Genomic DNA, 10,234 nt, shown 5'->3' on the forward strand with positions numbered 1-10,234 from the left:
TCTTTGGGTTGGGGGTGGGGTGCGGGCTGGGCGGAGGAGGGGGGTTTGTCTCGTCTTTCGGGTGTGATTGGGGTCGATCTGTGTCCCAGCTGCTCAGGGCCTGGCCTGGGTGGGGTGCTCGCCTGTGTTGTCCCTGCTTCTGAGGTTGGGTTGTGGCAGTTCTGATTGGCCTGCTTCTGCTCTGGTGCCTCCCGTCAGAGAGAGTCAGTTCAGCTAATGGGTCGATGGTTCACAGTCATACCCCATCAGTTTTAAAGGTAGACAGCTATAGGGGTGTGTGAATAAATTGTATTTCTACAAACACTTAAAATTTTAAGGGTAAATGACTCCAATAACACAATTAACAAATTAGTCACCAAAGGAAGCCGTCGTCTTTGTGGCTGGATGGCTCAATTGATTATACGCAGGATTCGCATGTGGGGTAATCACATGCCAGTGAAAGCTGACAGGAAGTAGTCGTCTTTGTGTTACACTCTGAAATGTATTTCTTATTTCATAGAAAGGTTTCACATAACCAATTAAAGTCTAAGTTGTAGAAAGTTTAACTCATTTTTTTCACATACATTTGACCATGTTTCTTGGGCACTTGTTGATAGGGTTAAGTTGATCAAATTGAATAATCGATCCATAAAAACAGAGGTCGATCTTTTACGTCTGTAACCCTTGTGCTATCCTAGGCACTTTACCATTGGGAGTTGGGTCATCTAGACCCACTAGACAGAGCTCTGAACCTTTTTTCTTCAATGATTTGTGATCTTCACTGGTGTCCATGGATTACATGAAATCTTTCCACCTTTATCCACCTTTGTCATGGTAGGGAGAACACGTCAACTGAAGGGTGGGGTCATCTAAGACAGCACAAGGGTAAACGCATATTAGCAGTAAAGCCGAAGTCTGCTAGCTTGATGCTAACATAAAATGGAATTTATCGTGGGACGGCTAATGCTAACTAGTACCTCCAGGAATTTGCGATGTTGTGATTTCAACTATTAACCCAAATTCACGCAATACCCGCAAATTGTTGCACACCCTGCAACTTTACGTTTATTTTTTTCCTGTTGAAATTATTCTTTTTTTGAATGAATTTGTTGAGGCTGAAGCAACACTTGTAAGATCCATAACTTAGCCTGAAAAAACTGTGGTGATGGATTAGTCAATTACAATAAGTGGGAGACGGATGTGGACGCATGGTTTCAGGGCGTGCAATCCACTACTGTGTCGCAGGAATGCCCAGTTTAGTTTAGTCTGTTTAGTTGGTTTAGTATAGAATTTACCAGCTGCATTCTATGACTTTATGATCTTTTGATTTTATGTTTACTATGCAATTACCAGTATGAAGCCCATTGAGATGACTATTGTTGTTCTATTGAGCAATATAAATAAAATTGAATTGAATTGATTCATTCTCAAGTTAAACATCAACAAAAGTTCATCTTCTTTCTTTTCATATTTTCTATGTATGGATTTGAGTATTTGTGGCAAAAAGTTAAAAATATAAATTTCTCACCTTTTTTTTACAACACGGGCTGCACAGTGGTGCAGTGGTTTGCGCTCTTGCCTCACAGCAAGAAGGTTCCTGGTTCAAGGCCCAGCTGGGGGACCTGAACAAGAACATCAATAGGGGACCTTTCTGTGTGGAGTCTGCAGGTTCTCCCCAGGCATGCTGGAGTTTTCTCCAGGGGACTCAATCTTCCTCCGTCCATCCAAAAACAAACCTCATAGGCCCCATTTACATTGCATGGTTCAAGTGACCCAAATCCAATTTTTTCCTCTCATGTGGCACATATCGGATATGACCGGTAAACGTGTTCGCAGGAAAATACGCATGGATTCCCATTTTCTCAGATCGGATTCAGGCCTCATTCATATGTGGAAATAAATCGGATACGTGCATTTGCGTGTGCCATGTAAGCAGACAAATCAGATATTCCCCAGTTAATGCGAGTCGTACGTCAGTGACGTCAACTCAGGAGACCACCAACTGAGATCACATGACTTATAAAGGTGGTTTTGTGCTGATTTTGCTGTCAGCGTGTTACCTTTCAGCCTCAGGCTTCAGACCGTAGTTGAAAACCGCTGTTATTTCCGGTCTGGTCGCAAACGGTAACTAATCAATCGGGACACCGTTGCTCTGGAACAGGCTAGAAGCAGCTTGGATCAAACTGTTAGTACAGCACAACGTCTGCAAACACTTCCTCCTTCGAAACTCAGAGAGAGTACATAAGCCCGTCGTGCAGCCCTCCTTTTTCCTCTCCCGCGCATCCCCTCCCGTGCGCCTGCCTCATCCAGGAGGGCCCAAGGCAACGCCTCCTTCCATCACTGCATTGCCTCCATGACAACCGCAGTCACACAAAAGAAACACAACAAAAGGGGGAGGGTTTCGCCATGCTAGACGTTTGGCATTTGGACCAACACGCATCTTCTAAATGTGCTTTTATTACTGTTATGATTATTATTAAGGGTCTGCTTGCTCATAATTTTTTAAATCCGTGCGGTCAGTGCTTTTTTCTTGGCTGCAAGGACCGCGAAGAAGGATTATCATTAGGCTAATAATACATGCTAAAAACATTAGCCGTGGGAGTACTCAAAACTCTGTGCGGGCAATGCCGCAATGAGCATCTTGGATGTAAACATGTGGGATTTACATCAGCCTTTATTTTGTCTGGACACCACTGGAAACACATATTCATATGATGGTTTAGAGTTTCTCAGATCTGTGTAACAGCACTTCCGCCTTCGGCGATCCGGCTGCCGGTCTGACGACAAAGCTAGTCCCGGGGAAAGTTTCGACGTACCGCGGTGCGTCCGAAGGAGGTCCGCGGAAGGCGGAAATACTGCTACGTAGTCCTCAGAACGTCATTTGATAGTTTCAGCATTGTATAGTGTAAATGCAAAAATCGGATACGGGTCACTTTTAAAAGATGAGCAGAGGTCGTCAAAAAAATCGGATATATTCAGAAAATTGGATTTGAGCATCAAGACCTGCACCTCAAGTATGCTTTATTTTGCCACTTTTAAAAAAATCTCTTCAAATCATCATTTTATCTCTGCCAGTGTTGTTAAATTGAGTAATGGTTTTCCAGCCCAAGCGGTTGCAGCTGTATCTGCCTTTTAAATAAAGTATAGATGTTCTTGTAACCCTTGTGCTATCCTAGGCCCTTTATCATTGCGAGTTGGGTCATCTAGACCCACTAGACAGTGCTCTGAACCTTTTTTCTTCAATGATTTGTGATCTTCACTGGTGTCCATGGATTACATGAAATCTTTCCACCTTTATTCACCTTTGTCATGGTAGGGAGAACACGTCATTGTAAGGGTGGGGTCATCCATTCAATTCAATTTTATTCGTATAGCCCATAATCACAAGAGTCGTCTCAATGGGCTTCGTAAAAAGTGAAACATGAACTCAAAAGGATCATGAATACATAGAGTTCAAATAGGAAAATACTAAAATGAACTAACAAACTGACTAAGCTAAACTGGCATCCCTGCCCTTCACGGTAAAAAAAAACTCCTAAAAAAACCGAAAAAAACTAAGAAACCTCAGGAGTGCCCACATGAAGGAGGGATCCTCCCCCAGGATGGACAGGCGATTTACCAGAACTCTTAGAGAAGAATTAACTTATCTAAATCTACAACTACATATATAAAGTCCAGCAGACGAGCTTCATCCAGCCGTGGTTGTGGGGACAGTCAAAGGCGCGAGTCGAGCCGGAGACAGGAACCACAGCCAGGTGTAGGAGCAGGAGCAGAGACGAGGTACTCGGTCAGGTACAGAGCAGAGACGAGCCAGAGATGAGCCAGAGACAGGATCCACAGCCAGGTGTAGGAGCAGGAGCAGAGACGAGGTAAACGGTCAGGAACTGGAGCACGGATGAACCAACTGGAATCTGGAAGCACTCCCACTCCCCAGGAGGGGAGAGGAAAAGAGGGACAATACATGAATCACACTGCACCAAACAGAGGCATTGAGAACTAAATGATAAATGATGATCAAAAATAGAGGAGAGAGGAAGGGTAGAAGCAGATGAGAAAAGAGGACAGAACCCCAGTGCACCATAGTTACCCCAGCTTCAACTTCTAGCAGCCTTTTAAAAGAAATAGTTATTGTTATTAAGTTTAATTTAAAGACATTAACATTAAGTTAAATAATCTCTGAATACTAACTAGTCTGACAATAAGCCTGTCCAAAGAGGAATGTTTTCAGTCTAACTTTGAATGTAGAAACTCAGTCGGCCTCTCTTACATGAGCTGGGAGTTTATTCCATAAGACAGGGGCTTGGTGGCTAAACGCTCTACCTCCAACCGTACTTTTACTAATTCTAGGAACCACAAGCAGTCCTGCATTTAGTGAGCGAAGTGTTCTCATTGGATGGTAAGGGACTATGAGGTCCTTAATATAGGAAGGGGCCATTCCATGTAAGGCCTTATAGGTTAACAGGAGGATCTTGACCTTGATTCTAGAATCAACTGGGAGCCGATGGAGCAAAAATAACACAGGAGTGATGTGATCTCTTCTGCTAGTTCCAGCTAACAATCTAGCTGCTGCGTTCTGAACAAACTGGAGACTTCTTGAGGAACTCTTAAGAATCTAAGATAGCACAAGGGTTAAAACAGCAGACCTTTAGCTATGTTTCAAGTGGGAGTCATTCCCTGACATTTTTAAAGCTTCAAAAAAGGCCAAAGGTCATTACTCCAAGGGACTGAGTTTGAATTTTTTTCTACAAGCCTTGAGTCTTGTCTTAGTATGTAGTTTAGTTTGCTTCTCATGTTATTAAGGTGAACTTATTTGTCTTGCTCTTCAAAATTTCTAAAAACTTCTTATCATTTTCAAAGGACCTTTTTTTACCTCGTGGTTCTTTTTCACAATTACACTTTTACAGAACTAGAGTTGACTTGTCTTATGACTTGCCGCCGTATAGAGTAACTTCTTTTTTCTAAGTGTCACTCCTAGCTTCAATCAAAAATTGGTAGCCCAGCTTTTGTTTACACTTTCTCCCTCAAAACCCCAAGCTAACATTAGCAGTGCAACAGAGTAACATCAGAGGTATGCAGCTGTATAGTTTTGAACCAGATGCCAGCTCAGATGTGGAAAATGAAGACATTAACAGATCCCTTTGTCTTAAAGTGAATGTATGGTGCGGAGAAGTGTGACTTTGACCCACTCATCGCAGTTTCTACATCACAATTGAGAACTTTTTCTAGCAGTACTAGAGTTCTTCAATGCAAGTGTTGTTACAGATTCAAGTATTAAAACAATCAAGAATTTCATAAACATTTGTTCTGATGTTTTCTTGTTTTGCCTCGATGTATGAGCAGCAGCATCTGCCTCAGTTTCCTTCTTTCCCTGTATAGTTTGAGAGTGATAAGGGGGCTCATGTCTAGCTAGCACTTGTTTTTTTTTTTACTGTTTATTAGCTCCTCATATGCACTTCGTGGCTTTCTGTGCAGATAAAGTAGTTAATTGGTGTGTTTACATTTAAACAATGCTGCTGTTGTGGCAGGATTCTATGGGAATTCAAAGCATCACGGTTCATGGATAGAACTGTAGAAAATCAGTCTTGTATATTTAACTGCCACAATGAAAGTGTCAGCATTTGTAATTAATTTGGTTTGTTTAGTACAAATCTTATTATTTAAATTTATGTATTTCATTTTTGTGTATTTCTGAGGGCGGAACCTGTGTTCTAACACTACTCAAGTTCCATATGGCAGAAAGACTGAGAAGAAAAGAACAGTTATGATGCTGTTCAGAAGTTTTCTTGCTTTCTTTTTGGTGAATGCGGCCATCGAGGTACATGTTTCCTTTTTTGTTCATGTAATTTGTCTAATCGAAACTTGTGTTTAAGTTGTTTATTTGAGGGCTAGTTTGACTGTGACTTTGTGTACATTAGAAGAATAAAGTCATCAGTGACGACAAACTGCTGTCCAGTTTCTTCACCCAAGAAAGCGATAGTGTACACCGATGTAGCAGCTCAGCATGTCAGCAATTAAACGTTATCTGTACAAGGATTTAAATTGCTGCCTGCATTTTCACTTTTCTAGCACAATATTCTTCTTATGAATTGGTTTTCTGCAGAACAAATATTATATTTTTTATATCTCAGTTCCAACATGTCAAGATATGTGTTCTTACTGTTATGCTTGTCTTTAAACCCCGTCTGTGCTAAAGTACCACAAGCCTAGCGCACAAGCTGTGGTTTAACAAACCCAGCTCCTTCTTTTGTCTTTGTCTTTTGCCTGGTGTTATACATATTGCAGTCCCTCTCCATTCTGTTTCCCTGATACAATTATTGTTAAAAAGTGCTTCAGAGTCAATATGGAAAGTGAAAATTGCACAGTATTTTTTAGTGACTGATTCTAACCAATCCCTTGGATGAAAAGCCCTCCTACAGTGCAGTTAACAAGGAATAAGTGAGCACAGATTTGGCACCATAAAGTCACACTTATTTTTCTGCCTGGAAGCGCCAACAACCCACATGACTAATCCTACAGAATTGGTCCTTTGACAAACCACCTCTTGACCAGGAGGTATTGGCTATTAAAACGGTTACAAAATGAACATTTGAGTCCTCAACAAAAAGGATGAACTACTAAGGTGTAACACAGTGTGAATAACAGGTCCAATATGAATGGAATGATGCACTGCATGTGGCACACGTTTCAAACATTAAGATTGAAAGCAGTTTGTGCAACCTACGTCTATATACTCCAATACAATGACATCTAAATGCTTAGAATTGCTTTTTACTATACTCCCCAATACTATTGCATTTATGTTACTGCTGCAATTTTTATCAACTTAAGACCAACCTTTTGTGAGACAGAATTCCTGCTCTTGCCCAGCAGTATTTCTTTACTCTCTTTACACAACTGTGATGCTCTTGAGGAAGGCATTTGACTATAAAAGGCTCCTTTAAGACTGATCAGTGTTTTAGAGCTGCACTGATCTTATCTGTGGGATAAGTGAAACTCTGAGTGTCGGCAGAAAGTTGCTGAATAAAAGAAAAAAGAAGAAAAGAGCTCATTTTCATAAATAAAAAGATGAAATAAAAAAAGAAAAAAAGAGGGGTTATTTTATCAATTTCTTTGTTTTGTATGACATTTGTTGTTTGTTATTTTGATATTAATTTGCCCAGTATTTTTCATTATATTATTTTTTTTGACAAATCAGGTCAATATTCGTATAAACAAGCAAGTTCTGGTAACTGACGTGTAAATATTTAGCTTTTTTTCCGATGAGATTCTACACGGTTCTCCTAAGCCAGGGCTGGCCAACCCTAGAACCACGCCTGTTTTCCAGCTCTCTCTGGACGGCTTGATACTGACTACCTAAATCAGGTGTGTTCAGTCAATCAGGATGTGGAATCACTCGAGTCAGCAAGACAGCCGCAAGGTGGTCAAGGAGGATTGGAAAACAGGCAGGGCTGTAGCTCTTGAGGACCAGGGTTGGCCAGCCTTCTCCTAAGTTTAAAGGCATTTTGTGTTTGGACCATCGGTTATTCCATTGCAGTGTTTCCTAGCTACAACACGGTTCATGTGGTCTCGCTGTTTCGCAGTTTTTTTTAAGTGCACTTTTTTCTCTCTCTACAGTCCACTGTGTTCTGCATCCTGATCGGCTGTTGATCTTGTCTATCAATATCTTTCGTGCCGTGTCTCGTGTACAGAATGTGTTCAGCTTTCCATAGTTACATAAATTTTCTAACAGATCTTTTTCATTCTATAATCCTAGACGTGTTTTTCCATTAAGTTTTGATTGTTGAGAGTTTAAACAACAGAGAAAAGAATTAAAATGTTTATATCTGTCTGAGAAAAGTGTGTAGTGAGGAGTTTTACCAGAGGTGGGATGAAGTCTTTGTTTTGCAAGTCGTAAGTCTTTGTCTTTAAGTCCAGAGCCAAGTCCCAAGTCAACACCAACAACTCTCAAGTTTAGTCCCAATTCAAGTCGAACAAGTCTCCATTGAAAGTCACCTCCAAGTCCTACACTGAATGTTCATGTGATTTTAACAACAGAGTAATATTATTTACACAGATCTTGTGTGCTTTTAGGAGCTCTATTGATTGATCAAAATTTTGCAAGCATATTATGTAAATTGCCTCTGAGCATATGCATCCCCACTTTAAAAATCTAAAATGATTTCTCAATAACAAAAACAGTTTACCACATTTGCAATTGTGGGAACCCAGAGATGGAAGGGAACCCAGGTAAAGTCTGGATATTAAATACCCTCTCTACTGAGGATGGGGATTGTTAAAGTTTTATCAAAACTACTTTTCTTATTGAAACTGCTTTTTAATCCGGTATTTTATCAGTGTTCTTATTGATACTTTTCTGTGTGTAGACAAGGAGGGAGAAGACAGATAACAAACTATGTACATTTAATCTTTTTAATTTAAAACCAGTTAAAACAATGTATTAACCTAATGTCCTTTGCATACCTAAAATAAAATGATCAATAAGCAATAGTTTCAATGCACATACATTTTAGGGTAACAACTTAAACAAACAAATTAATCCTAACCCTACTGCATCCCTAACTCCACCCTAATTACAGGTGACTAGTCACTTCCATAAAAAAAAAATATTCACAATGATCATCTCACACATGATTTTTTCACAGGAATAATAGTCATACTGCATGGGAGTTGGCTGGCTGCGTCTTGAAAAAGATTGAGGAATAGAACATTTGCACAATGTTGTATTTTATTTAATTTTCACACTGTATGACAGATAATTTATTATTATTAGCGCACAGTATAAATGTTCTGCCTGTTAATATTATATGATCATTGTTTCTTTTTACAGTGCTGGTAGTTGTATTCATGTTCCCCCTCCTTTTTATTTAAATTTCCTGTACTTGATAAACATCATTTTAGTTACTTGTAGTGTACCGCTAGCACACACACCTGTTGAAATCCTATCGGCAATAGACGTCTCACTTAGACGGTCAAACGCTGCACACCTCTCCTTAGAATCTGGTTTATTCTAGCACATTGTTTAGACAGCTTACGGTGTTCCCGCCCTTACTAGCCACATTTTTGTTATATCTGGGACAGCACACGCTCTCTGTATCTACTTTGGCCACACTTGGACCTTTTTGCTACCAGTCCCTATGCCATCCGCATGCGTTTGTTGACAGGTTGTCACTTGTTGGCGGAGGAATACATGTGGCTGAGTGAGAGAGGGTAAGCTGCCCTTCCCCTTCACACTGGAGCAAGAAAGGAAACCTATAGACAAAAGAGGGAGTGAGTGACGGCACCATCTTTTTACAAGAGGACCTGGTTGCTAACAAAATTGCACCCTGACATTATTAGCAAGAACCACAAGTCCAAAACCCAAAGTGTAATCCAACCCCCACACCCCCAATGTTCTTTTTTTTTTTTGGTCCAAAGACAACTAATTTAACTGGCGACCCTAACATTTGTGGGTTTTTTCAGCTTTTGTCATGATTAATGCTAAGTGGCGGCCTCGTGCCTCCCCCTCATGTGCTGTCTCCTGTTTTCACAGCTGTTTACACTTTTCAATTATTATTTGAGGTATTTATTGAGTAGTCTTATCGGTTCTCGCTGTTGCAGTGTCCTGTTTAGTCTTGTCATTGCTGCATAGTTTTGTCGCACATGTGTGGAGGACTTTTTGTTGTTAAACCTTTCAGCATTCAAATCCCTTGGATTCGTCTTTCTGCTCCTGGGTTCCTTCTAGTTACGAGCTGTAACATTAAACTCCGACCATGTCTAACCCAGCAAGAGGTTCACACCAGACCTTACCTGGAGAATCTGCAGAAGGAGGCTCAGCCGGTGGTGGTGACCTGTCGGCCCTGGCTCACCAGATGCGTGGTTGCATGTCTGGAATGCAGCAGCTCCATGATCGTTTCTCTAGACTGGAGCATGTTCCTCCATCTCCTCCCCAACAAACCCGACTGGGTCACCCTGAGCTGTTTGATAGAACAGCTGAGGACTGTCCGGCATTTCTCACCTCCTGCTACCTTCATTTCGACTTTGATCCAAGTGAGTTCCCCTCTGAACAGAGCAAAGTGGTTTTCGCTCTGAGCTTCTAGACGGGCCGAGCTAAGGGATGGCGGTTGGCAGAATGGGACCGCGGAGCTGAGCTTTGCTGCTCTTTTCGAGCATTCTCCACCAAACTTTTAATGATGTTCCATCTAACCACACCCCACCGAGCTGCCGCTTCTGAGCTTCTCCGTCTCCAGCAAGGAGGTCGCAGCATCTCGGATTACGC

Source organism: Oryzias latipes, chromosome 10, assembly GCF_053564925.1.
Source record: "Oryzias latipes strain Hd-rR chromosome 10, Olatipes_Hd-rR_3.1".
In the NCBI taxonomy this organism is placed as follows: domain Eukaryota; kingdom Metazoa; phylum Chordata; class Actinopteri; order Beloniformes; family Adrianichthyidae; genus Oryzias; species Oryzias latipes.